Raw genomic sequence first — 22,346 nt, forward strand, 5'->3', positions numbered from 1 at the left:
TCCAAATACCCAAGTAATACCCTGCAGGGGAGAGGGGCTGGACACCCCAGCAGTGTTGGTGATGGGACCTCCAGAGCCATCAGACCACACAGCTCCCGAGAGCCACCTCTGGTTCTCTGTTGCTTTGTACTGATATTCAGACTTACCTTGTCTTTTTGCAATTCACTGTCAGGGAAATGGAATAACATTCCTTTCCTTCACCCCTGTGTTGGAGTTTAATCACCATCCTTAGCCATGCGCAGAGACCTGCATCCTGGAGCTGTAATTGCACCTGGGACACACCATAATGCAGAATAATAACTCGATGCTAATGAGCTCTGTGTGCTCACTCAGGATGTCGTCCTCCTTCCCAATGAAATTACTGCTGGTCTGCTCATGCTGCTTTTCCAAGATTGGATGCTAAGATTTGCAACCAGTTTGAGCAATTCTTAGTTTTGATTCAAGTTGTCTCCTGGAACATCTAACAAAGAAAGGCAAACCCAGGACAACTAAGTAAGAGATGAATGTGCTTAAAGTGGGGGGGGGAAGACCTAAAGCTCTCTTTAATTTGCAGTTTATCTGCAATTTAAGGGAGTAAACACAGCCATGCTGAAGAGGCCTAAACACAGCTCCAGAGAGCCATTGAAATCTAGGTCAGGGTTTCAGCTCTGCCTGGGGATCTCATTACGTGAACCAGGGGGACTCTGCGCTGCCCAGGAGCCGGGTGGAGGACGCTTCTGAACCAGGACAACAAAACCAGGTAGGCTCCTGCACAATCAACAGCAGCCCCACTGCAGACTGATCAACAGGGCACGTAGACCATTGCTGTGCTGAAATTGCTAAATTATTCCTGAATCCCACCAGGTCAGTCATGGTGAAGGCCTTCGACTCTCCAGTGGCTTCAGTCTGTGACCATGCTCCAAGGAGCACCTCAAGCATTTGCCAGCAGTGACCAACTTGCCTTCCAGGTGCTTGGAGGGAAGTACAGAGCTGTCAGTCTGATAGTTGTTCACAAAACACATAATTTGGGGGGAAAGAAAAAAAAAAACCCTTGCATTGATCCATGTTCATTTGCTTTGCAATCCAAGTATATGAGTACTGCAGAGCATGAATCTATTCCGTATTTGAGACCCAGTCTGTGTTTGTGTTTTAAGCTAGTCTGCCAAGCAAAACATAGGAAAAGAGAACATTTAAACAGGAAGGGTTTGATATTTTTTTTTCCCTCATAAATTTCTTTAGGTCTTGTTACCGCTAATTACTGGAGATCTCAGCACAAGAGCTTTTCTTTCTAGCAAACCAGCTTCTCATGTTTCCTGCCCTTCAGTTAATCAGTTATAATCTCCTGCTCTGTTTGTTTATTTGGCTTTTTAAAAAGCTAATGGACTGTTTGTGACATGAGTCCGTCTGAGACTACCGGAGCAGAGTTTGTTTGTGTGTACCTGCAGCACAGACAGCGGGTGGGCTCTGGCAGTGCCCACCACTTTGCCACTGTGGCCTCTGGACGTTCCTCCCCTGATGCCCAGAGCCCACCAGCGTGCTCAGTGGGTGGGTTCAGCCCAGCCTCCTGGCTCAGTGTGCCTTCCAGGGAGGCTGTTTTCCCTGGAGGCAGGCAGTGGCCAGCAGGGCTGGCAGGCAGGGAGGGCACAGGCAGCTGCCAGGGCTGATGGCTTGCAGCCTTGCCCAACCGAGGCAGAATCCCAGCTGGAGAGGGTGGTTGGCATCAAGCAAGGCAGGGACATGGATGGGAGCCATTGCAAGCCTGATCCTCTGATTCCTCTGGTGGGGCTAGAAAAGCAGATTAGGAAAATAGAAAATTGAGGAGCTTCATAGCTCTGTGTCTCTGTTAATTGGAGAAAGATGTTTCTGGTGAGAGCGGTGGGCTTGTGTCCTCTTTTGCTCCCCCGTCCCCTCCTGGACATACCCTTTGAAAGGCCACTGTGAGCACATGGCACGGGACAGTGGCTGCACCCACAGCTCTTTGTTCCCCCCTGCCCTGGACAGACTTCACAAGGCACAAACCAGCCCGTCTGGGTGTCAGGGCTCTGCAGCCAGTGTGGTTCTTACCCACCTGGTACTGTGCCTTCCACCCCTGCACCACAGAGCCCTCTCCCTTGGGTGTGCCCCTGATGGCTCCTGCCTCCCCACACAGGGCAAGCAGCTGGTCTGGGGTGTCACCAGTGGACCCTCTGAGCGAGGTTAGGACATGGCTTTTCTCAAAATCAGTGTTTAGTTGATTGTGAGGGTTTTTTTGACCCTGTGGTTTTTTTGCCCTCACCGTGCAAGAATAACTAAGCAATGCTGATTTTAATTTTTTTCTTTTCACCCTTTAAAATGGATTCCTACATCAAATCAGACTTTGGCCCCATTATAATCTTCTGTGGCATCACATGGCTATAGGCTCGAAGGATATGGCCAGTGGCGAAATCCTCCTGCCTAAGGGGAGTTTTCGAAAGGATGGATCTGCTATAAAGTATCTTAGTCATGCTCATGCATGCATATTATCACTACAAAAGAGACTTGTTTTTTTAGCAACTGAGTGCTCCTGGGATTGTGTTTCAGCACTGGAGGAACAGCCTGAAGTGCAAAGACTCTTGAAAGTGTCCTACTTGAGTTCGTGGTACGACAAAACTACCCTTTGACCTCAGGCCGTGAGGTATGAGGCACCCTCTGTTTCTAAAGCAACTTGAGACGTTATGTAGAGTTCTATAAAAATGCAAATTGGGGCTGCTGTATCATCCCCTATAGCTGAGGAGGTTTTGGAACAATTGGTTCACCATTTGTTACCAAAAAACCACTTTCCTAAAGCCATGGCTGCTGCATCTTCTTTTGCAGCAGGCTCTTTGTTTTTGTGCTTATAACACTGCAGTTTATTTCCGTGGCAACAACTATAATGTGATAATTTGCATCTATAATCACTGTTACTAGGAAAGGTAAAACTGTGACAATCTCCTCGAAAAAATTATCTGGGCACAACTGAAATTGCAAACTATAAAAAAAGTATTAAATTTAACTTAATGTCTAGGGCATTAAATCATGGCTGAGCTGAGCATGATTTTTATCCTCTCACTGACTGCCATACTGAGGGGCAAGCCTGTGTAAACTGGCTGAAGAGCTGAGACTGGGGATGAGGGAACACACAAGAACTCTCATTCACATTTTACTTAAGCCTTGCCAATGTTGTTCTCTGTTTTCCTTTCCTTGAGGACTGCAATTACTCATGTACTCTTTTCCTCTGCTTTACTAAGTGATGCACAAATTGTTTCTGCATTCCAGGTTAGTTTCTGACGTCCCTCTCTTCTGTTTGCATGTGGATAATGAAGATGCTGCCCTGCTCATCAGGAAATGAGTAGGCTGCTTGACTCCAACCTGAGCTGAAGGAGAGAAGTCACATCTAGGTCAGTGGAATTGCTATGGCTTACCACCAGCCCTGACCCAGGGTTTGCCTCAGCATTGCAAGTTGTTCAGTGGTTTTTCCCCATGTTTTATCTCTCACCTGTGTCCAAAATCTCAATGCTGTCCTTCACTGTCAAGTTTAGGATATAACATGGGCTCTGCTGGGACGAACACCGTGTACAGTCATTGAGAAACTACGGTCAAAATGCATTTTTCGTGGTCCAAATTCCAAAACCAGCCACAGGGTCTCTTTCCTAGTTCTGTCTCCTGTGGGTTTTACTTGCTGTAAATCTTTCAGAACATAGCAAAAGTTTTTTTAGTTTCTTGCACGTACACACACACACTGCTTGGGTGATGAGACGCCTACAAAGGGTGTGTAGGACTTCACACTTGTCTGGTCTTCAATGCCATGTCTTGATTCAAATGATTCTCTGTTTTGATGAGTTGATTAAATCTATTTTAGCTAATACTTAGCAGAAGTCAGGCTACTGATAATATAGAACGAGCTAAGAAATCTACTGTTCATAGCCTTTGAGCTAAGAAATATACCCTCCACCTTTCACCTGGAGTGAAAGGTGTCCCTGCCCACAGCTGGGGTTTTGGATCTAGGTGGTTTTTAGGGTCCCTTCTAGGCCATTCTGGGTTGGAAGGGACCACAATTCTATGCTTTCCTGAAAATCTTATATTTCCTCCCTAAATGGAAGTAAGAAAGCTGGCACTAAGAAGAAAGAGCAGGCTATCAGAGAGTTTAGTTTGACTGGTGTAGAAATGTCAGATGATACGATTTTCTGTGCATCACTGACTGCATAACCAGGTTGAGAAGTCAGACTTCTCTGAGAAAGGCAAGACCCATGTGAGAAATCTGAAGCCACACATGGTCATGAGCACTTCATCCTGGCTCGAAGCATCTGGGCAAGCAAGGATCTTCATTGTGTGTGATGTGGGTTGAGAGTTAGAATTACAAAACAATCCTCCTTGCTTGCTGCTTTGTCTCTTCACATTTTCGTAGGCCAAAAAGAACAAAAATCCCACATCCAATAATGCAAGTGTGGGCTTGCCTCAGCCCTGTGTTCCCTTGCCAAAGGGTGGTGAGAGGTCTCTTCCCAGCCCCTGAATGCTCCTAGGACGTGCATGACCTGCATCTCAGCTGGCCTGGGTCTGCCTCTTCTTCCTGTGTGCTGTTCTTGCCTGTGGTGCTCACCTACACCAGTACATGGATTTGGCAAGTAGTTTGTGGCTTATATAGATGATCTGCAATCTGATAATTAATGAATGGTCTTAATTATAATACAGTTCTGAAGAACTGGCTCTGTTTTAAATGCCCTGCTTTTCCTGTTGCATGATATTGCAGTCTCCTAAGAGCTATTGGAGTCACCACGTGACGTGCTCCTTGTGGCTTTGTGTGTTTATTTTTTTTTTTGCTTCATATTCAGAGTATTATCAATATTGATTCTCAAGACAGTTGGTTTGTTGTTTCTAGAGAGACATGCAAATTGAGCCACTTTCCATTTAATATTAACTGAAACTCCCTGGAACATTATCATCTGCATGGCAACCAGAAGCCCATCTGTGCCTAACATCAATACTACAAAGTGAAGGAGCCTGCTTTTTCCAGGATAAATACACCCTGTGAAAACCCTTATCAGCTCTGGACAAGGGCTTGGTGGGAAAAGCCATCCCCTCCCTAACACCAGCTGCAGGTCACATCCTATTTCAGCTGTGAGTAATGGACAGCAGTGATTCACTCTGCAGCCAGCCTCGTAAAAGTCCACTCCTTATTCTCAGAGATAAATAGGACTGATATTTTTATAGGCAAGTGTTGTTGTTGGTAAGTCCTTTCTAGGTCAGTTTAAACCAGCACGTGTAACCCCTCCTGGCTGACTCCCAGTTTCATGCAAGCTGCCAGATCCACTGGAGCACTGGAATGGTGCTTTGGAGGGGGCATGCTGGACAAGCCACATGGTCAGGATTGGGAACTGGGTACAAAAACCCAAATATCAAAACTCAGGAGCACTGAGCTGTCCTCTTGCAGTGAAAAATAAGAGTGACAGGTGCCTTCTGGTGAGGAGGAAAGCCTGGTCATCTGAGCACTGGCCACAGAGAGGATCTTCATATCTTCTGAGGCTCTTCTGCCACAGGGTGACATCAGCACAGGTTCCCCGTTTGGGGCTTTGCTTTCCCTCAAATTAATGGTGCTCTTCTGCTTACAAGAAATCAGGACAGTATTAATTTAGCTGTGTTTTAAATATTCCTTTTCTGTCTTTCTACACATATGGCTGCTTTTAATGCTTTAATGCAGTATTTTCCATTAAGCGTTTCTTATGCAGTACAACAAAAATAAACACTCTTATAAAAACATGTGTAAGATTAAACTGTTAAACTTGCTCAAAGTATACAGTTCATAAATTAAAAGTGCTTATGCTCATACTTTAGTATTGATTGCTGAGTTGATACAAGTAGGAGAACTTGCCCTTAGGAAACAAAAATCACGGTTCCTTAAGCTTTTCTTTGTCAGGAAGCCAAAAAGGCAACATTACATGGAAATGTCACCATTTGTTCATGTCAAATATCGTTTATTCAATTAGATATTTTATAACTCTACTGAGTTATACAAAGGAGGTTAATATTTTTTATTGTTTTTCTTCATGCTGTGCCTCTAATATACACAGAGATAGCATAGGCTAGTAAAATATACAGTGTAATTTGGTAATGTGTTTATTGGATTCCAGTGAAAGTCTATGAGAAATTATTCAAGATTTTTGCTTCTTCAACTGAAATTTTTTTTCTTTCTTTCTTTCTTTCTTTTTTTTTTGTTTTGTTTTGTTTGGTTTGTTTTGGTTTGGTTTTGTTTGGGGGTTTTTATTTTGGTTTGGGGGCTTTTTGGAGGGTTTTGGAATTTTTTGGTTTTGGTTTTTTTTAATAATCTTGAGAGGTTTTTGTTTTCTGGAAATGCTTCAAAGAAGAAATCACTAGAAACAGACTTGCTTTTTTTTCTCTCAGAGTCAGGAAAGAAATACTTTCTCGAAAACAAGAACTTCAGATACCCTCATGTTTTCAAAAATTTGTCTATGGTTGTGAAGCATATCTGACATCTTGCAAAATGATAAATACAAGAGGAACCTAAGTTTACACTAACTTGCCTTTTGAAAGTGTCTTACAGAGGGTACAGATCAGTTCTGGGTTTATGGATATGGTTTAAGCCAGCAAAAAAAATATTCCTTTTTCCTTGTGGAGTTGGTTTTCTGCCCAGCTGGAGGCTGAAGCTCCTCTCAGCTCCAGTTGTCAGATAAATGACACCACTGATGCAACAGAGAGAGGTGGGAGCACCCAGCCAGTGTGAGGGAAAGGAGAGGACCAGTGACATCAGCTTGAGGCTCACTTAACCAGTGATGGAACTTCAGCCAAAGCAGCTGGGAAAAGCCATGGGTGTGCTCACAGGTTTTACTGAGCTGGGGCAGTGGTTCCATGCCCTGTAAAATGGCCCTGCCACGGACGTAAAGGAAGAGGAGAAGCGAGGTTCTTTAGATGGCTTTGGGCTCAGAACCACCTCAGTGGTTCACGGCTGCTTCTCAAAAGTACCTGTAAGCACTTTCACTGTGTGAGTCTGCAGGAGGTGACGTTTCTTGAAAGAACCAACACCCTTCCTGGAAAAATTGCAACAGTTCAGGAAAGGTGAAAGTTGAGCACTGCCACCCTTTTCCTCTTGTGTAATTTGATTAGTTCATCCCCTGAGGCAGCAGGAGCTGCTGTCCCCACAGTGCTGGTTTTAGGGCTTTTTTGAAGCCCTGTGTTGTATTAGGAACTGCTGTCATGTTTGAACTTGATTGAGGACACGAAACCAACTGCAATTTGGCAAGCCACGCAGGTTGGAGATAATTTTTGTTCTCTGTTCATTTACCTGCCTGTGGTATTTTTGTGCTGCCCGGGATTTAATCTCAGCTTGCTCAGGAGATGCTAAACGTGTTTGCCTGGAGCTGTGCCGGCTGCTGACCGATGGGCAGCAGCAGCAGCAGCAGCAATGTGTCATCAGTCTGATTACTCCTCCCCACAGCAGGCACAGCTGCTGTGCTGTGACACAGACAGACCCCAAGGCCAAGGCTTCCCATGACTCCCACATCCCTGAGTACACGGGAGGAGCATTGAAGGGGCCTTTCACAGTGGGTACAGCTTTGGGCTGCCCTGGCTGGTGAGGAGCTAGTGGGGCTGACAGGCAGAAACCCCTCCATGAGCTTGCAGGCCAAACAAGGGAGCAGAAGTGCTGGAAATGATGGTGTGCTGTGGCACACAGTGTGTGTGTGAGTGGCCTCTGGGAGGGACGCTGCAAACTGTGATGACTAAGAGTGACCTGGAAGCTAAATCCAGTGTAACTAAGGGTGTAGATTCATGAAGTGCTTAATCCAAATTAAATGCAAGCTGCTGCCTATACAGGTAGCCTCTCCACATCCCACATGTGCACTCCTACCCTCTCCCTCTGTTGCCTCTGGGTGTCCTCAAGGTAGATTTGGATCATGTTGCTCACCCAGTACAAAGCAGCAGCATCGTAGGTTCAGTTTGTGTCAGGCCATAGCTGTGCATATGAGAGAGAATCTGACCTAGGAGGCCCCTTCTGGTAGGACAGAAGGAGAAATGCTGTTCTGTTTCGAAAGCCTTCAGTTAGACAGGATTGAGTAAAAGGAACCTGTACTACACAGGAGGCAATTTGAATAATGCTCAGGGCTGAACTGGATTCAGCAGCTCAGGAGACTAAAAAGCAGAAAACCATTGGAAACTCCTCTTAGCTACTTCATGTAGGAAGAACACAAAACCTGGAGCCTTCCACTAAGCTCCAGCAAGCTGGGCTGTAGAGAGAGGAGCCTTCTTTTGGAAACATCACTTGAAAGAAACCAGGCAGCCAGAAGTGGTTTGATGGGGTTTGCTGATACATTTATACAGGTCAACAATCTGGAGGCCAGGAAGCAGCTCTGGTTTCCAGATAAAGGCCCTCTCTTACATTCACTTTATTACTGGTGACAGCTCTCTTCCATTCCCTTTATTCCTTCTTGCTCCAGTTTTGGGACAGGGATGTGGCAAGGTTTGAACAGGTCTGGTGGTTGCTCAGCACTCACACAGCGCTGTGAGGGAACACAACCCCAGCACTGAAATCCAAACTAAACACCTTTTCATTGCTGCCTACTTATGCTTTGATTTTAAACACAGCTTTTTCCATTTCAGATGTAAACACTTGCCAGATTTATCACCTCTGGTTTCTGCAAATGGATGTTTCTTTCAGGAAACAAGTGGAAGAGCAGCATCTTGCCAGGGTGAGTTCCCAGGGCAGGAGACTGCTTCTCTGCAGTGAGAAGCCTGTGGTGATTACTTCTTCCAGTCTTGTCAGCTGAGTGTAGTTGCAGAGTGATAACAAAAGCTGTTATAGCACTTCTGAGAGGAGCAGTGACTTAGGGAAATTTTGGGAAGATGCAGGTGGGAGCTGAAAGTGAGGGACAGAAGATTTCTAGGTTTAATCTGTGATGGAAAAAGCAAACCAATCAACCAACCAACCAACCAACCAACCAAAACCACAAACCTCAGGGAAATCAGGAGATAAAAGTGGGGATAAAAGCAGGAAAAAAATGTGGGAGCTCTTCTTCCAGCTTCTGCTTCCCTGTCCTGCTCCTGTTCTCTCTGTGCTTAGTGGTGTTGTGTTGCTGCTCTACACTCCCACCCCTCCTCCTCCTCTCGTGGCTCACATGGGTGCTGCAGGGGATGTTTTCTGACACACACAACTAAAGACTGCCCGGGTGGGTGCCCACCTCAGGCATTCCCAGAAGTGTCATGCCCACCAGGAACTCACACCAGGAACTCAAACCGATGTGCACACGGGATTTGTGAGGCTGGCGTGCAGCAGAAGAGGAGCTTCCACATGCCAGGATGTTGTGGGTGAAAGTCAGATGGTGGAGCAAGATTTAGGGGCTCAGCCCCTGCCCAGACAAAACACCTTCCCACGTAGGTCTGTGGGCTCTACAACAGCTTCTCTGTGGCAGTTCAGGGGTGCACAGCCTGCCCCAGCCCCTGCCCACAGTGGCACAGCTCCAGCCCAGAGTGCAAATGAGGCCATTCCCAGTCTCACAACGGAAAAATGAGGGGAACAAGTGACTGGTTAAGAGCATGAGCCTTGCAGACCTGGAATGGTGTGCACAGGTACTGAGCAGTGCTGGACTCTGGACTCTGCAAACTTTATAATCACATAAAGTAAATTCATAAAAATAAATTAATTTAGATGGCCTGCTTTACTCAGTAATGTCCCGCATATACCATCTCTGAAGTCTTTAATGAGTTCCTTGTAGCGTAAATTCTGATCTTTTTTTATTATTATTTTTAATTCTGTACTGTTCCAGAAATGTCATCCTATTTCCCGCTGTCATACAAAGTGCCTGAGGCTGTGATTGAAAAATCTTATGAAAAGACTCATATTCTGTTTCTAATCTGATGCTTCTGCCTTTAGAGTGCCTGCTAGTTTCTTTTTGCCTGCACGACATTTCTATTTCGATCTAACCTCTTCCTCTCCTCCCCTGTTGCAGTGCCTCTGTCTGCAGGGCCGGTTTCTCCTTCACAAGTTGTTAATGTGAAAAAAAAACGACACTGCCCCGTACTTGGGCAGGTCAGCTTCGAGCACTCCTGAATCACAGCTTCAGCTGGTGTTTACCGTGGCTAACAATGAAGAACTGTTTTTACGCTGAGGATAATGGTGTATTTGCTCTGTAAGGTAAACCTTAGATGTAAAAATCATTTTTTATTTAATAAGCACATCAAAGGATACCACTGGAGAAGGGGATTTCAAAGTTTCCCAGAATAATTCAGATTTCTGCTATTATGTGAGGGTTTTTTATCTCCTGACTCCATAATAATGAGTGTAATGAAAGTACAGTTTTCAGAAATCATTGAAAGCATTACTAGATTGAACTAAAAAAGGAATTAAGTGTTTCCTTAGAAGCTAGAAATCTAGTAAGCAACAGGACTGCAGAGCTAATGAGAGGAAGAAAAGTCTGACTTGGAGCAGACTGCAGCACTTCCGAAACCTGAGAAAGATTTTCTTTTAGGAAGGAGGAGAAATACCATTGGGAAAGCTCATTGCTTTATTTCCTACAGGACTTGCCTTAATTAAATGCATATTTAAATAAGCAGGAGCTCAGCAGTGGAAGTATCCTATAGCATCATTGTGCATTGTGCTCCCGAGGTACAGAAGCACCACTGAGGGCAGCCCTGTCCCCAGCATTGCATATTCTAGGTAAAGAGTGCCACAGAAAAGACATCCTTTGTGGCTCTCCCCTTACAGATTTGTCTGAGCGACTTTCTAAAGCCTCTGATGACTGACTGTGAAACAAGGCCCCAGTTGATTAAGAAACCGAATGGCTTGGCAGAAGAATGAGGTCCTCAGTTTAAATTCAGGCTAGTTTCCGTTTTCTTAGTCCTTTCCATGGCTCACAGAGAAATCCCTCGCAATTTTTTTAACCCTTTGCTCTGCCTGGCTGAGCCCTGGAAAGATGTGTGCTGTGTGGGTCACCTTGAGCTTTCTTTGTTGGCAGCACCTCACTGCTGGAGTGACCCTGTGCCCACCCAGAGTCACAGGATGGCAGGAGAAGGCTCGCCTGGCAAGGCTCACTGGGCAGAAAGGAGGAACCAGGAGGAAGAAGGAGGCACCCAGCAGGTGAAGGATGTATCTTCCAGCAGGGAGCATTAAGGTCCAGGTGATGCAGCTCGTGGCAGAGAAGGAAGTGTGGTGGTCTCTGTCAGCCCCAGGCCCATGTGCAGCACACTGGGCCCTGTCTGTGATCCTCGTGGGTCTGATGAAAGCCGAGGTGGAGAGTTTCCTGCTGTGAGTGTGAGATTTGGTGAGCAGGCATTTGTGTTTGGCACTGATACACGCAGCTATTGCTCCAGCCCAGGCATGGTTGTGGCCCCAGAATTGGCAGGTTTTGCCAATAGCTGTGAAAGGTTTCTTCATCCCGAAAGCACAGGGTTAATTTTCTATCCCCATGATAGGTGCGTTGTTTGCGCACTGTTGGGAAGGAAGAACAGTTTCTAAGTTGGTAGGGCAATGATCAAGGTCTCACTAGACATGGTTTCTTGTCTCACAGCTGTTAAGGGTCTGTCTGCCCAGTGGCCTCCAGCAAATCGCTTCACCTCCTCCTGTCTCAGTTTAGCTATTGTGAAACAGAAATAAAGATGCTAACCCTTGGCAGAGGTCACACAGTGACTTCCATCAGCAGGGGATATGGAGGTTAGACCAGTGTTATTATTACAGCACGAATAAGGAGAACAATAGACAGAACTGGAACAAAACCAGATGAAGTGGAGGGGGGAAAGGATGGAGCTCGGACTGGAAAAGAACATTTTATAACAGTGACAAGAAGCAGGAAAAGTAGTTAGGTGAGAGTATGTCCTGTTGCCTAAGAGTAAACAGTGCTGTCTCTGTGCATTAGGAGACATGGGTGACCTTAGTGTCTGTGTGTCTGATGTCTTCACCCAGGCAGATTTCTGGACAATGGTGTATGTATTGCAAAGCTCTTCCCAGCCTTTGGTTTCATTGCTTGGCAATCTCAGCCAGTGCTCCACAGTCCTCTGTAGGCAGCTGTGGCTTTCATGGCCCTTGGCCCCAGCTCACTGGTGGCTGCTCGCGCTGCCCCAGCTCCACAGGCTGAGCTGATGAGCCCTGTGAGGGCTGAGGTGATGCTCACACAGGCACGTGGCTTCTGGCAGGCTCACAGCACGGCCACAACTCACTCAGGCATGTCTGCATAGTGCCTGTCAGGCTCCAGATGGGATCCAGCCTGCCAAATGACAACTGTTTTAAAACCTGGCTGGTGAAGAGTGGTGACACCCCCAAAGGCAGCTCAAGCTGCCTGCAGTTGGGTGGCCAGGAGCTCTGGCCAGGACATCGCTGTGCCAGGGATGGCCAGTGCCCTCACCAAGCTGACTGGGGGCTGAATGCAGCACGGGAGGGCTTGAGGGTGGGCTGGACTGAGCTGGGGAGGGATCACCTAGTTTAGACTCTCCAAGGCATTGCACTGATTGGGGTTGTTCAGGAGAGCAGTGCCTCACCTGACAGAGCAGGAGATAATTTATCCTTCTGTAGCTCACCCAGAATTGCTCCCTCTGACACCACTGACACATCCTTTCCCGTGGGTAGGGGATGTGCAGTGATCTGTAGTCTTGGCTCACACAAGATGCACTTTTTTTCATAGCACTTTCAAGTGCTATCAAATACAAAGGTACATTTTCCTTTGTCCTAAATACCATACTAAAAAAAAAAAAAAAATAATCTGCGGTTCAAGTGGTCCAAAGTATATGACTGAAAGGCTTTCAGAGATAATAATCTGCAGGTGTGTTCCAGTCCTGGACAGTGATGGATCTACTGCAGGGAGTCTTTCCAACGAAGAAAGGGGCTCTTTCTTGTGGGATGTGAAACACAGCAGGAATGAAAAGCTTGAAAGAATATTGATCTATGTACAGGTGGCAAAGATAGTGTCAGTTTAATTTTGAAATCAATACAGGCGCCTGTAATGATTCCTAATTGCAACAACCGACGCTATTACATCTTTTGTTATTAAGGCTGGTGAAGTCAGGACAGAGAACCTCAGTGGGAGATTAGTACAGCTCTAACTATGCCACGGGACAGGAGAGAAGGGTCAGAGTTTCAGAGTAGAGTTCCCCACCAGATGGATTTTTACTGTGTCAGGAGGAGTAAAAAGGAGCCTTGTCCTCAGTGCAGTACAGCACTTTTGGGAGAACAATACTAACAACAAATGGCATATAGAGCTGTCATAAGGGAAATTTTTCTGGACCAGCTCCAAGGAACAGGGGCTGGACCAAAAAGGCCCTGCAATAACAGGAGAGAAAACTATAATATCTTCTAGAACTTTAAAAAGTGAAACCTAGAAAGTGACATAGAAAGGCTGGAAAGAACAGTATCTTGTATGAGTTTTGTGGTATTTTTGTGGAAAACTGACTAACAAGCACATGATGTGCAGCTTGGTGGAGTGGGGGGAAAGTGCTGGGACAGAAACCTGAGCTTTCAGAGAAATTAATCTCCCTGACATTAAAACAAACTCAGTTCACACATTGGTAGGAGAAAGACTCAAGTGCCAGATTTCTAACGAAAAGGTAGCCCTGATCAAGCCATGGACAGCACAAAGGCATGGCAAAGGTTTAAAAAAATGGCAACATATTGAGGAAAATCTATGTGGAATACATTGGCTCCAACTGCAATATTGAGACAGCTGTTGAATTGCAGGCTGAGAAAGCATAAAATATTGAGAACTGGTAACACAAGCTCCAATTCTGAAATACTTGTGTGACAAGCAGAAGAGAAACTCGTTAGGCAGCTGAAAATGTCACAGAACTAATTGCTTCATTTTGTTAGCTACCCTCCATTGCATGCACATCAAAAACCACGCCAAAAGATGAGGAATATTCAACTTTTTTGAAGCAGTAGTAGACTCTGTGACATCTGAACACCTCCATGCTCCACGTTTTTGCTGTCTGGCACCACAGTAAAGAAATGCCACTATTCCCAATTTACAGACAGGGAGGTAGATGAAAACAAATGAAGTGACTTTCTAAAGGTTGCACTGAGAGTTTGTTGGCAGGTCAGGGACTGAGCCCAAGTCCCCAAAGAACTAGCTAAATCTTTAGCCACTGGATTTTTTTTTTTCCTTCTGAGTTGTGAAATGGGTCACTGTTAATAATCCAGAACTGTTCTTCTTTTCTCCTTTGACAGATTTAAGGGTTTTCATGTGCCACCTCCTTGCTCTCTCGTATTTTTATACGGAGCATGCACTGCATATTTGGTTGAAAGCCAAGCGTGCCTCAGTTCTCCATCTGCTCTTTTTATGTTGCAACTTATCTTCCAACCCCACCTCTGCATTGTCTTTTATAAGTGTATCTCTAATCTCAAGCAGCGTTTAGCAAACCGAGATAGCCGTGTCACAAGGGGTGACTGCTCCTCATGGTGTCCATGGGGCATCTGTGGAAAACTTGGGCAGCCCTAGGAACAGATCACTAGGTGTTTGAGATTATTTTCAAGAACCTTCACTAAGTATTCACCAGGAATAGGGAGACAGCTGTTAACACTCCAGAAATACCAAGTGAAGGTTTGAATGCCAATCCAGAAAAGGAGTTGAAAATATAGGAGATGATTTATCAAGGGCATATTGGAGAAGTGTGAACAGAGATGGTGCTGTCACGATGTACCTCACAGTGCCTGATACTGGAATGGCTGCTTGAAGGCTTCCAGTTAAGATGCAGCAAAATTCATTATAATTGCCAGTGCTGAGGGAGTCTGTGTTAAATGGGCACCACCAAAAAGCAAAATGTGAAGAGCCTGAGGACAAGGAAATTTGTCGAGTACAACAGAATTTGGGTGGCTGGGTTTGTGGATATTTTTTTGCCTTGTTTGTTTTGGATTTGTTTTTTTAAAAAACGTTCTGACAGAGATTATTATAGAGAATTAAGAAGAAAATGTCATTTTATCACCATCCCACTATTTGCTAGCAGTGACAGTTCTCCCCCTCTTTAGATCCAGAAATCAGAAGAAGGAGAAAGGACAGAGGTCTGGAGTGCTGAGTGCTGCATGGCAGTGTGTGTGGTAGGGACTGAAGGAAGAGCATCTGCTGCTTTTGTTTCCCCCAGTTCATCTCTGTTGGTTTCAGAGGCAGCTGGGAGGTAGCCAGTCATACAAAGGGAATAACTTAGTCCAAATTACAGATATTGGTAATAAAATATAAAGGATACTTGCCAAGAGGGTTGTACAAAAAAAAAAGAAATGTTTTAGCCTTTAGGGGTGTGATTGCACCTGAGGTGTGAGGTGTGAATTGCTGAATGCAGCTTTTTTAGGAAAGATGGATGCAAAACGAGGGAGCCGCTGGCACTGTTTGAGTGATACGAGAGCTCACTTTAGTCTACGTTACTTGGAATTGGCTTTTAACTTCTGCTGCTCTATTATCTGCACTGTTTTTGACAGTAACTCAACAAAAGTGGGAGCCAACTGCTCTGAGGGGTCTGTGTGTCCAACCTGGGTGTGCAGTCCAAGTCCAGCCTGGTGTGTAGCTGGCCATGTGCGTGCACAGATGCCCCTTTTGTGCGCACAGTTGCTGTGCCAGTGCCAAGACATGTGGGGTGTGCAGTTTGTGCAGGCACATATGCAAACAGGTAACCTGAAAATCGAGTCTTGAAAGTATTAGGGTTATTACCAGAGACATAATTCACCTTGGATCTGTTTAATAATAGCATTTTGGAATGAGCCAATCCTAGTGATTATGAAAAGAGACCTGCAAGGTTCCGTTCGTTTTGAATACAGTGCATGGACGCTAGGCTCTGATTCCCTGCCTTTGATCCTTGGGTAGTTATTTATTTCTATGCAAACTCGACTCTAAATGCTGCTGAACTGGAATTCAGTTGTCCTGTGTTGCTCTGCTAATGTGAACAGACCACTTCTGAAAGGTGAGGGAGCTGTATTTGGCAGCTGCCTGACTCTGGTTCTAGGTTCTAGGCTGGGGTCAGGATTATTCTCTTTGACTGAAACACTCAGGCTCAGTAAAAACGTCTTTGTTTCACCTCTGAATGGAACTAATATCCAGTAGGCAGTTCTCTGCTCTTGATGACAGTGAACACTCAGTACAAATGATGTAATACTAGGTTGCTCAACACTTGACATGAAAAAAAGCTTACAAAAATTGGATTATGTGAAGATTTACTGAGAGAAACCATGGCAAGCTACCAGGAACTCTTCTGTGAGAGAAATAACCACCCTAAGAAAGCAAAGTCCAGAGCACCTCCGAGGACTGGGCTGGCCAGAAGTGACAGTGAGAAATGGTTGCTCTAGAAGCACAGGGAATCCAAAGTGCTCTTGGAAGAAATGGATGGATGCGAGATGCCAGTGCTCTGAGCTGTCCCAAAGCTACTTTAGGCCCAATACCTGGCCTTTTTCTTATGGGGTACTAAAAACAATGGCTTGATATATGCCATTTATTTAACATAAATGATTGTTGAGCCTGAACAATCAAGGGGGCAGGCATAAAGCACCAGGTGAGACTGCTACCTTTGGACTAGTGTATGAACCAGGTGGGAAATTCCTAAGGAAAGCTGAATTTGCTTTATGCAGCTCATTGCCATCTGGAGTACCTTCCTGGACCTTCCTGCTAACAGGCAAATTGCCAAAAATAGCTTCTTCTGATACCACAGGGCATGAGAACCGGAAACATAAGGCCAGTGCAACATAAGGTGTACACCTCCTGTTGCTTCACACACCTTCTGTCCCTCCCCCCTCCAGGCACAGTCAGAAGAATCCTCTATGAGGGGACTTATCTGCACTTGTTTGAACCTGGGCAGATGTTTTACATGGTCCTCCATGACCTCTGAACCTCAGAGTGCACCAAATGAACTGCAGATATTGGCTGCTTCATGGCATCATGACTAGAGGGAGGTACATCCACATTCTACTGCAGAAATACAGCTCTTGGTGCCAGCTATCCAGGAACTCATGAAGTTAAAAACCCTAATCCAGGTACCTTTGAGTAACTGCCTCTGGAGATAAGCTGAAATGAGCCATCATTTCTGTGGTGATCCTTTCTCCTCCTTGAGCACTGACAGCTTTCCTGAGTGCTGTCATCTCAAGGGAAGGCACTGGGGCTACTACATCAATCATTTCTGAAGTGTTGTCAAGCCTGATGGGGCAAGAGCAAGCCTGAGCTGGGGATGCTGCTGCCTGTGTGTGAGCTTTCTGACTTAACAGCTTATCCACTGGACCCAAACAGTGCGACTGGAAAACAAAGCAGCAAAATCCTAGCTGACAAAAGTGGATGGAGGCAAGCCAGGATTAGAACATAAAAAAAAAAAACCAAACAAAGCTGCATATAGATCATCTCAGCCCTGTTAAAGAAAAAAAAAGAAAATGGATTCCTGTGTGGCCAGGGGAAGTCCATGCAGTGGTGGGGACCTTGATTTATGTTCCCTCTTACGACACTGAAACACAGTGGGAAGGGCAGAGCTGCCCATTCAGGAAAAAAAAAAAAAAAAAGAAAAAAAAAGTCATGTTTGCTTTTCCTTTAGAAGGAGGTGACGTGAGACAACCTCTGGTTCATGGTGTCCTGTCTGGGCTAAGGAGTAGCTTTGATCTCTTGTCTGCTGGGCTATGTGTGTTTGTGGTGAAAAGGTGCTGACCCAGGAAAGACCCTGAGAGGGCGACTTTGGTGCAGAGCTGAGGTTTTCTCAGGCTGGTCCACGAGCCCACCAGTTTACATGTGGTTTCAGAATGCAGACAGTGTACACAGCTTGGAGACTGAAACATATCCCAAGCACTGTTATGATAGCTGTGGAAATGGAAGTCTCTGTCTGCGGAGCCACAGCAAGATGGATCAGTGCTGGCAACATCCTCTGTTCAGGAAGGAGCACTCCTGGTGCTTGGGTACCAGCCAGAGATTCAGACTTGGGAGTAAAATGTGCTTCACCAGAGCTGTTCAGCCCCACAGGATGACTTCACTGTGCTAAATTTCTTCTAGAGGGAGCCATTGGTTGGTGCAAGTGTCCAGCCTCCCAGCTTCTGGCATGGGGAAAGGTGCCCAGCCTGGGACAAGCTTTCCTAGTGGTGCTTGGATTCATGGATGGATCTACCTGCTGAAGCCTCAGGAGTTGGAGCTTGTGTTGGTGCAGCAGGGAAAGGGCCTGGCAGAGGCAAGGGCTGGCCTTGGCCATCTGGCCAGGGTTTGACCTGGCACTGACACCAACAGGGACGGAAATAAGTGAGATGGTGGGAAGTTGTGATGCAGGCTAACCACAGAGCAAGAGCATGGGCTGCATCTGTCCACAACACCCCCATGCCGTGGGGATGGCACTGCTGATGCCTGGGAAATGGTTTGCCATCCTGTCTGTCCCACTCTTCCCCCATTTTTTCCTTGTGATATCATTCCTGGCGAGCACTGACTGAGCAGATGTAGCAAATTGAAGCTTCAGTTAGGGCTTGGTTAAGTTTGGCTACAGTGGTATCTAAACCACTTGTCCCAGAAAGGGGTTTGACCATAGCTTTCAACCTCTTCCTAACCTACAAATTCATGGTTTTGCCTATTAGGAACTGCAAGAATGCAAAAGGGCCCTGGAGGCTCGAGGGCTGAGGCACTGAGTGGGGAAGGGCACCACACTCACCAGGGGCAAGGCTGACACGTCTTCCTTTGATCTCAGCATCACTGATGCCCAGCCTAAGGTTTCAGCCAAAAGAACTCCACTTAGGCCACCGGCTGCAGTTGTGTAAGAGTGAATTGAGAGAGGGCAAATGTGGTTTTGTTCCTTGGCAGCTGTTTGGAGACTTCTAGAACTTTCTTGGACACGTTTACATGAATAAGGATGAAGTTGTTTCTACTCAAAAGTCAATCTAGCTGTTTGTACTAAGGCAGTGTCTTCTGGGATTAAAGCTGTTTGTTTTGTTATTGGTAGTTGTAAAAAACCTTTTCCTGAAATTTACTGTTTTCTCCCATAGTGCTGGTTTCCTTGTCTTTTAAATTAAAAAAGGAAAATCAAAAGTAATATCATATATGCTTTTCTATATATTTACAATATACTGAAAATATATCAAATCTTTCCTACAGAGTGATAGTGGGTAGTTGATATTTTAATCCTAATACACAGTAGCAACTAAATCTAAAGAACTAGATTTGTCCACATCTTTTTCCTTGTTACATCCTGTCAGGCAGTCCTCCAAATCAGACTGCTCTTTTATCTCAGAAAACTGAAACATTAATTCACAAGCTAGTGTGGCATTATTAAAAACAACCCCCACCCTTTTCTGAAAGAATAAGTTTGAACTATGAACCACTCAGTCCATTTCTGCCTTCAGAAACTGAAACTTTACAAACTTCAGAAATTCTGCCTTAATAAGCTGTTAGCCTGAACTCCAGCTCTGAGAAGGGGACAGGGGAAGGGACCTTTCCCATCGTCTCTCAGATTAATTCTTAAAGCTTTGAACCAGTTAATCCTGTCCTTATTGTTGTTGCAGCACAAACTGACCCAAGGGGATGTCTGGAGTAAACCACAGGCAAGAGTCTCTCCTCCTAGAGAGGACATCAGTCCTGGAAGAAGCTGGTGCTGGAGTGCAGAAGGGGATGGGCAAACCAAGACACTGAGGCATCAAATACACCAAATGGAGGTGGTGAGTGGAGAAATAAATTCGGGAAAATAGGATGTTTTTCAGTATGATGATAGGTGCTTTATATATATATTACAAAGAAATATATATATATAAAAATAAAAATATACACGAAACCTCCCCTTTACCAGAGCTGAGTGCTTAATTGCCAAGCCCTAGAGACCTAGAGAGGTCAAGAAAAGCATGACAGAAGTCACAGGAGATGAAGATAATTAGCATGATCAGAGTTTCGGTGCAGGCAGGAAAATAGACCAGAAGAAAACTATGAAATATCTTGCTAAGAAACAACAGGCTTTTTGAAGACCTGAGGTATATTAATTAGTTGAAGGACAAAAACCCTTTAGTTTTAGCCAGAGACTGCCCAGTCTGCCATCTTCCACGTTATTCTGGCAGAACGAGCAGAGCGTGATTTCCTGTGTCACTCCAGCTCGTGAATGCGGGAGCTGCTTTTGTTTTGGGAACGGGCAGGCTAATGAGAGATGCTGAGGTTTAGCTCAGGTGTCAGGGCCGGCTGCCCTGTGACGGGGGAAGACAGTTCTGATGGAAAGCTGGCAGTCCCATGTTCTGGGGTGAGCTGTGGCGCTGCCCTGGCGCACAGAGGAGCAGCCAGGTTGGGAGCAAGGAACGTTTGCATTGTCCCTTGGCTCCCCGCTGCTGGGCTTCCTTCCTGCCTGAGTGGCAAGTGATTACAGGCTGCAGCTGCTAATTGTTTCAGACAGTGGTGTGAACCTCTGGGGAATCAAAGCCATAGCATTTCTCTTCTGGACTCTTGACTACAATTGTGCTTTAGGTGTTCACTACCGGCCGAACAGGCCAATAACACGCTTGCTCCAGTAGGCTGAGCAGCAGCCTGTTCCATCCAAGGGGGTTGAAAGCAAAGCCCTGAACCTTGTTCCTCTCTACAGGCCTCTGAAAGAGAATAGTAATCAAAATTGATTTAATATTCTTGGGCTGAATATTGAATTTCTCTTCAGTCCTTACCCTCAGAGAATACAATGTACTTGTTAGCCTCAGAAGTCGCTTGAGTGGAGTGCAGCGCAAACCAAAGAACTAAATTCTTAATCTGTAAATGTCTGGGGAGAATATTAGTTTTTTTTATTGTTTCCCTGTCAATAAAATGCAGGAAACAGTCCTAACTGCCCCACGTCTACAACTTCACATTATTAATCACAACAAATGTCCCTTCTATATAGGCTCTTTGGTTTCCTCCTGCGAAGGGATTATTCCAACATGTCCCACAGTTCAGCATATGGAACAGAACAGATCCAAACCCTGTTCGACCAAATGCAAGGTCCCTTCATGAGATGCTGCTTCAGAGTGTGAGCTGACCTCTCCCAGAGAAGACAGAGCACTGCACTGTATTATGAGCTGTATGAAAACAGCCAAGTAGTCTTGGAAAAAGGGTCATCGGAAAGCATTCACTGGAGCTGGCAGGAAAGCACATTTTGCCAACGCTTGTTTCATAAATATTTATTTTAAAAATTGAATTTTGTGAGTTTTCAGATGAAAGAAGCCATAAACCAGTGAATAGAAACTTCAAGATTGAATTTTTTTACATATACTCCTTATAACTTCTTTTATCCTTTTTCAGTTTGAAAGAACTGAAGAAACTAAAATGTAAAAAAAAACCCTGTCTCAGCCAGAATGCAGAGCCAAGGCCAGGTTTCCAGAAGAATGAGTCAGTAATAAAGAAACCTACGGCTTGTAACCAAAATGCCTCGAGCTGTTATCATAAGTTATCTTGAATAAACTATGTATTGTGTACTTCTTGAAGAGCACGACCAAAAACTCACTGAAACAGTGGATCTCCAAGTAGGTATGGCTAAAAGCCAAACTAATGTTTTATGCCTCTTTTTAGTTCATATCCAAAAGGATGTTTGTTTGTTTTTATTCATTCATTACTCATGGAAAAAAACCCCAACAACCCAGTGAACTTAAATGGGGTTTACAATACAAAATTCATTTTTCATTTTCTAGAGAGCACCTCCTCCAGACTGTAGAGAAATTGTTTCCCAGCATAGAAGACTCTGTACTGATGTGGTCAAGATTTAAAATTTAGTAATGTACTTCCTCTACTGGGGAAGTTCTGAATTTCTTCAGTGCAGTGAATCATTCTGGTGGTGGAACCAAACACAACTTACTTACGTTGAACGGCAAAAGAACAGCAGAAACTTTCCCAAATTTGAAAATATCACTGAAAAAGAATAAAAGCACAATTGTCTTCAGCCATTATGGGCTGCCCTAATTTGAATCATACAGGAAAATGCTTTGTTAATGGCCTTCTTCTTTTACTCTTCATTGGCAACGGACCAAACCAAACCAAACCCTTTTCTTTGTTCTCTTCCTTTATGCATTGCTTTTCCATCTGGTTTTAGAAGAAGCTGGTCCTGTGGGTTAGCAAAGATGTTGAAATACGAGAGATCTGGGGTCATTTCCACAGATTTCCTGAACAGCTACGGAGTGATCTCTATCCCTCCACTACTATTTTGTAAAACAGGAATATTCCACTTCACCTCAGAAGGCTGTCACTGGAAATTTTATTTACTGCTGTAAGATGTCCGACTACCACTGGAATACTCAAGGCATATATATTTTGTATTTTTCTTTACAAGTGTGAGCTGTGTCGAGTTTAAGCTAATAAGTCCCGACGATGATTCACGATGATTCATGAGAGGAAAAAATTTGAATAGATTTAAATGCATACATGTAAAAGAAACATGTGAGGCCTCCCAGAACTCTTGGAAATATAAATGTGAGAATTCCTTTAGGTATAATGCTGGAAGTCTCCACGTCAGACCATGCT

The 22,346-nt window shown here is 44.9% G+C and overlaps 1 long non-coding RNA gene across 2 annotated transcripts; it reads left to right on the forward strand.

The window, feature by feature from the left end:
- The first annotated feature begins 2,293 nt into the window (after positions 1–2,293).
- LOC126636246 (uncharacterized) lies at positions 2,294–21,466 on the forward strand. Of its 2 annotated transcripts, none has more exons than XR_007627935.1 (4): positions 2,294–2,632; positions 3,253–3,374; positions 19,394–19,546; positions 20,737–21,466. It is a non-coding gene; the product is annotated as an uncharacterized LOC126636246 (long non-coding RNA). The 2 variants fall into 2 exon arrangements; XR_007627936.1 differs by lacking the exons at positions 2,294–2,632; positions 3,253–3,374 and adding exons at positions 9,960–10,114; positions 10,935–11,056.
- The last annotated feature ends 880 nt before the right edge of the window (positions 21,467–22,346 follow it).

This window comes from Myiozetetes cayanensis, unplaced genomic scaffold, assembly GCF_022539395.1.
Source record: "Myiozetetes cayanensis isolate MyiCay16 unplaced genomic scaffold, myiCay2020 scf13, whole genome shotgun sequence".
NCBI lineage: Eukaryota > Metazoa > Chordata > Aves > Passeriformes > Tyrannidae > Myiozetetes > Myiozetetes cayanensis.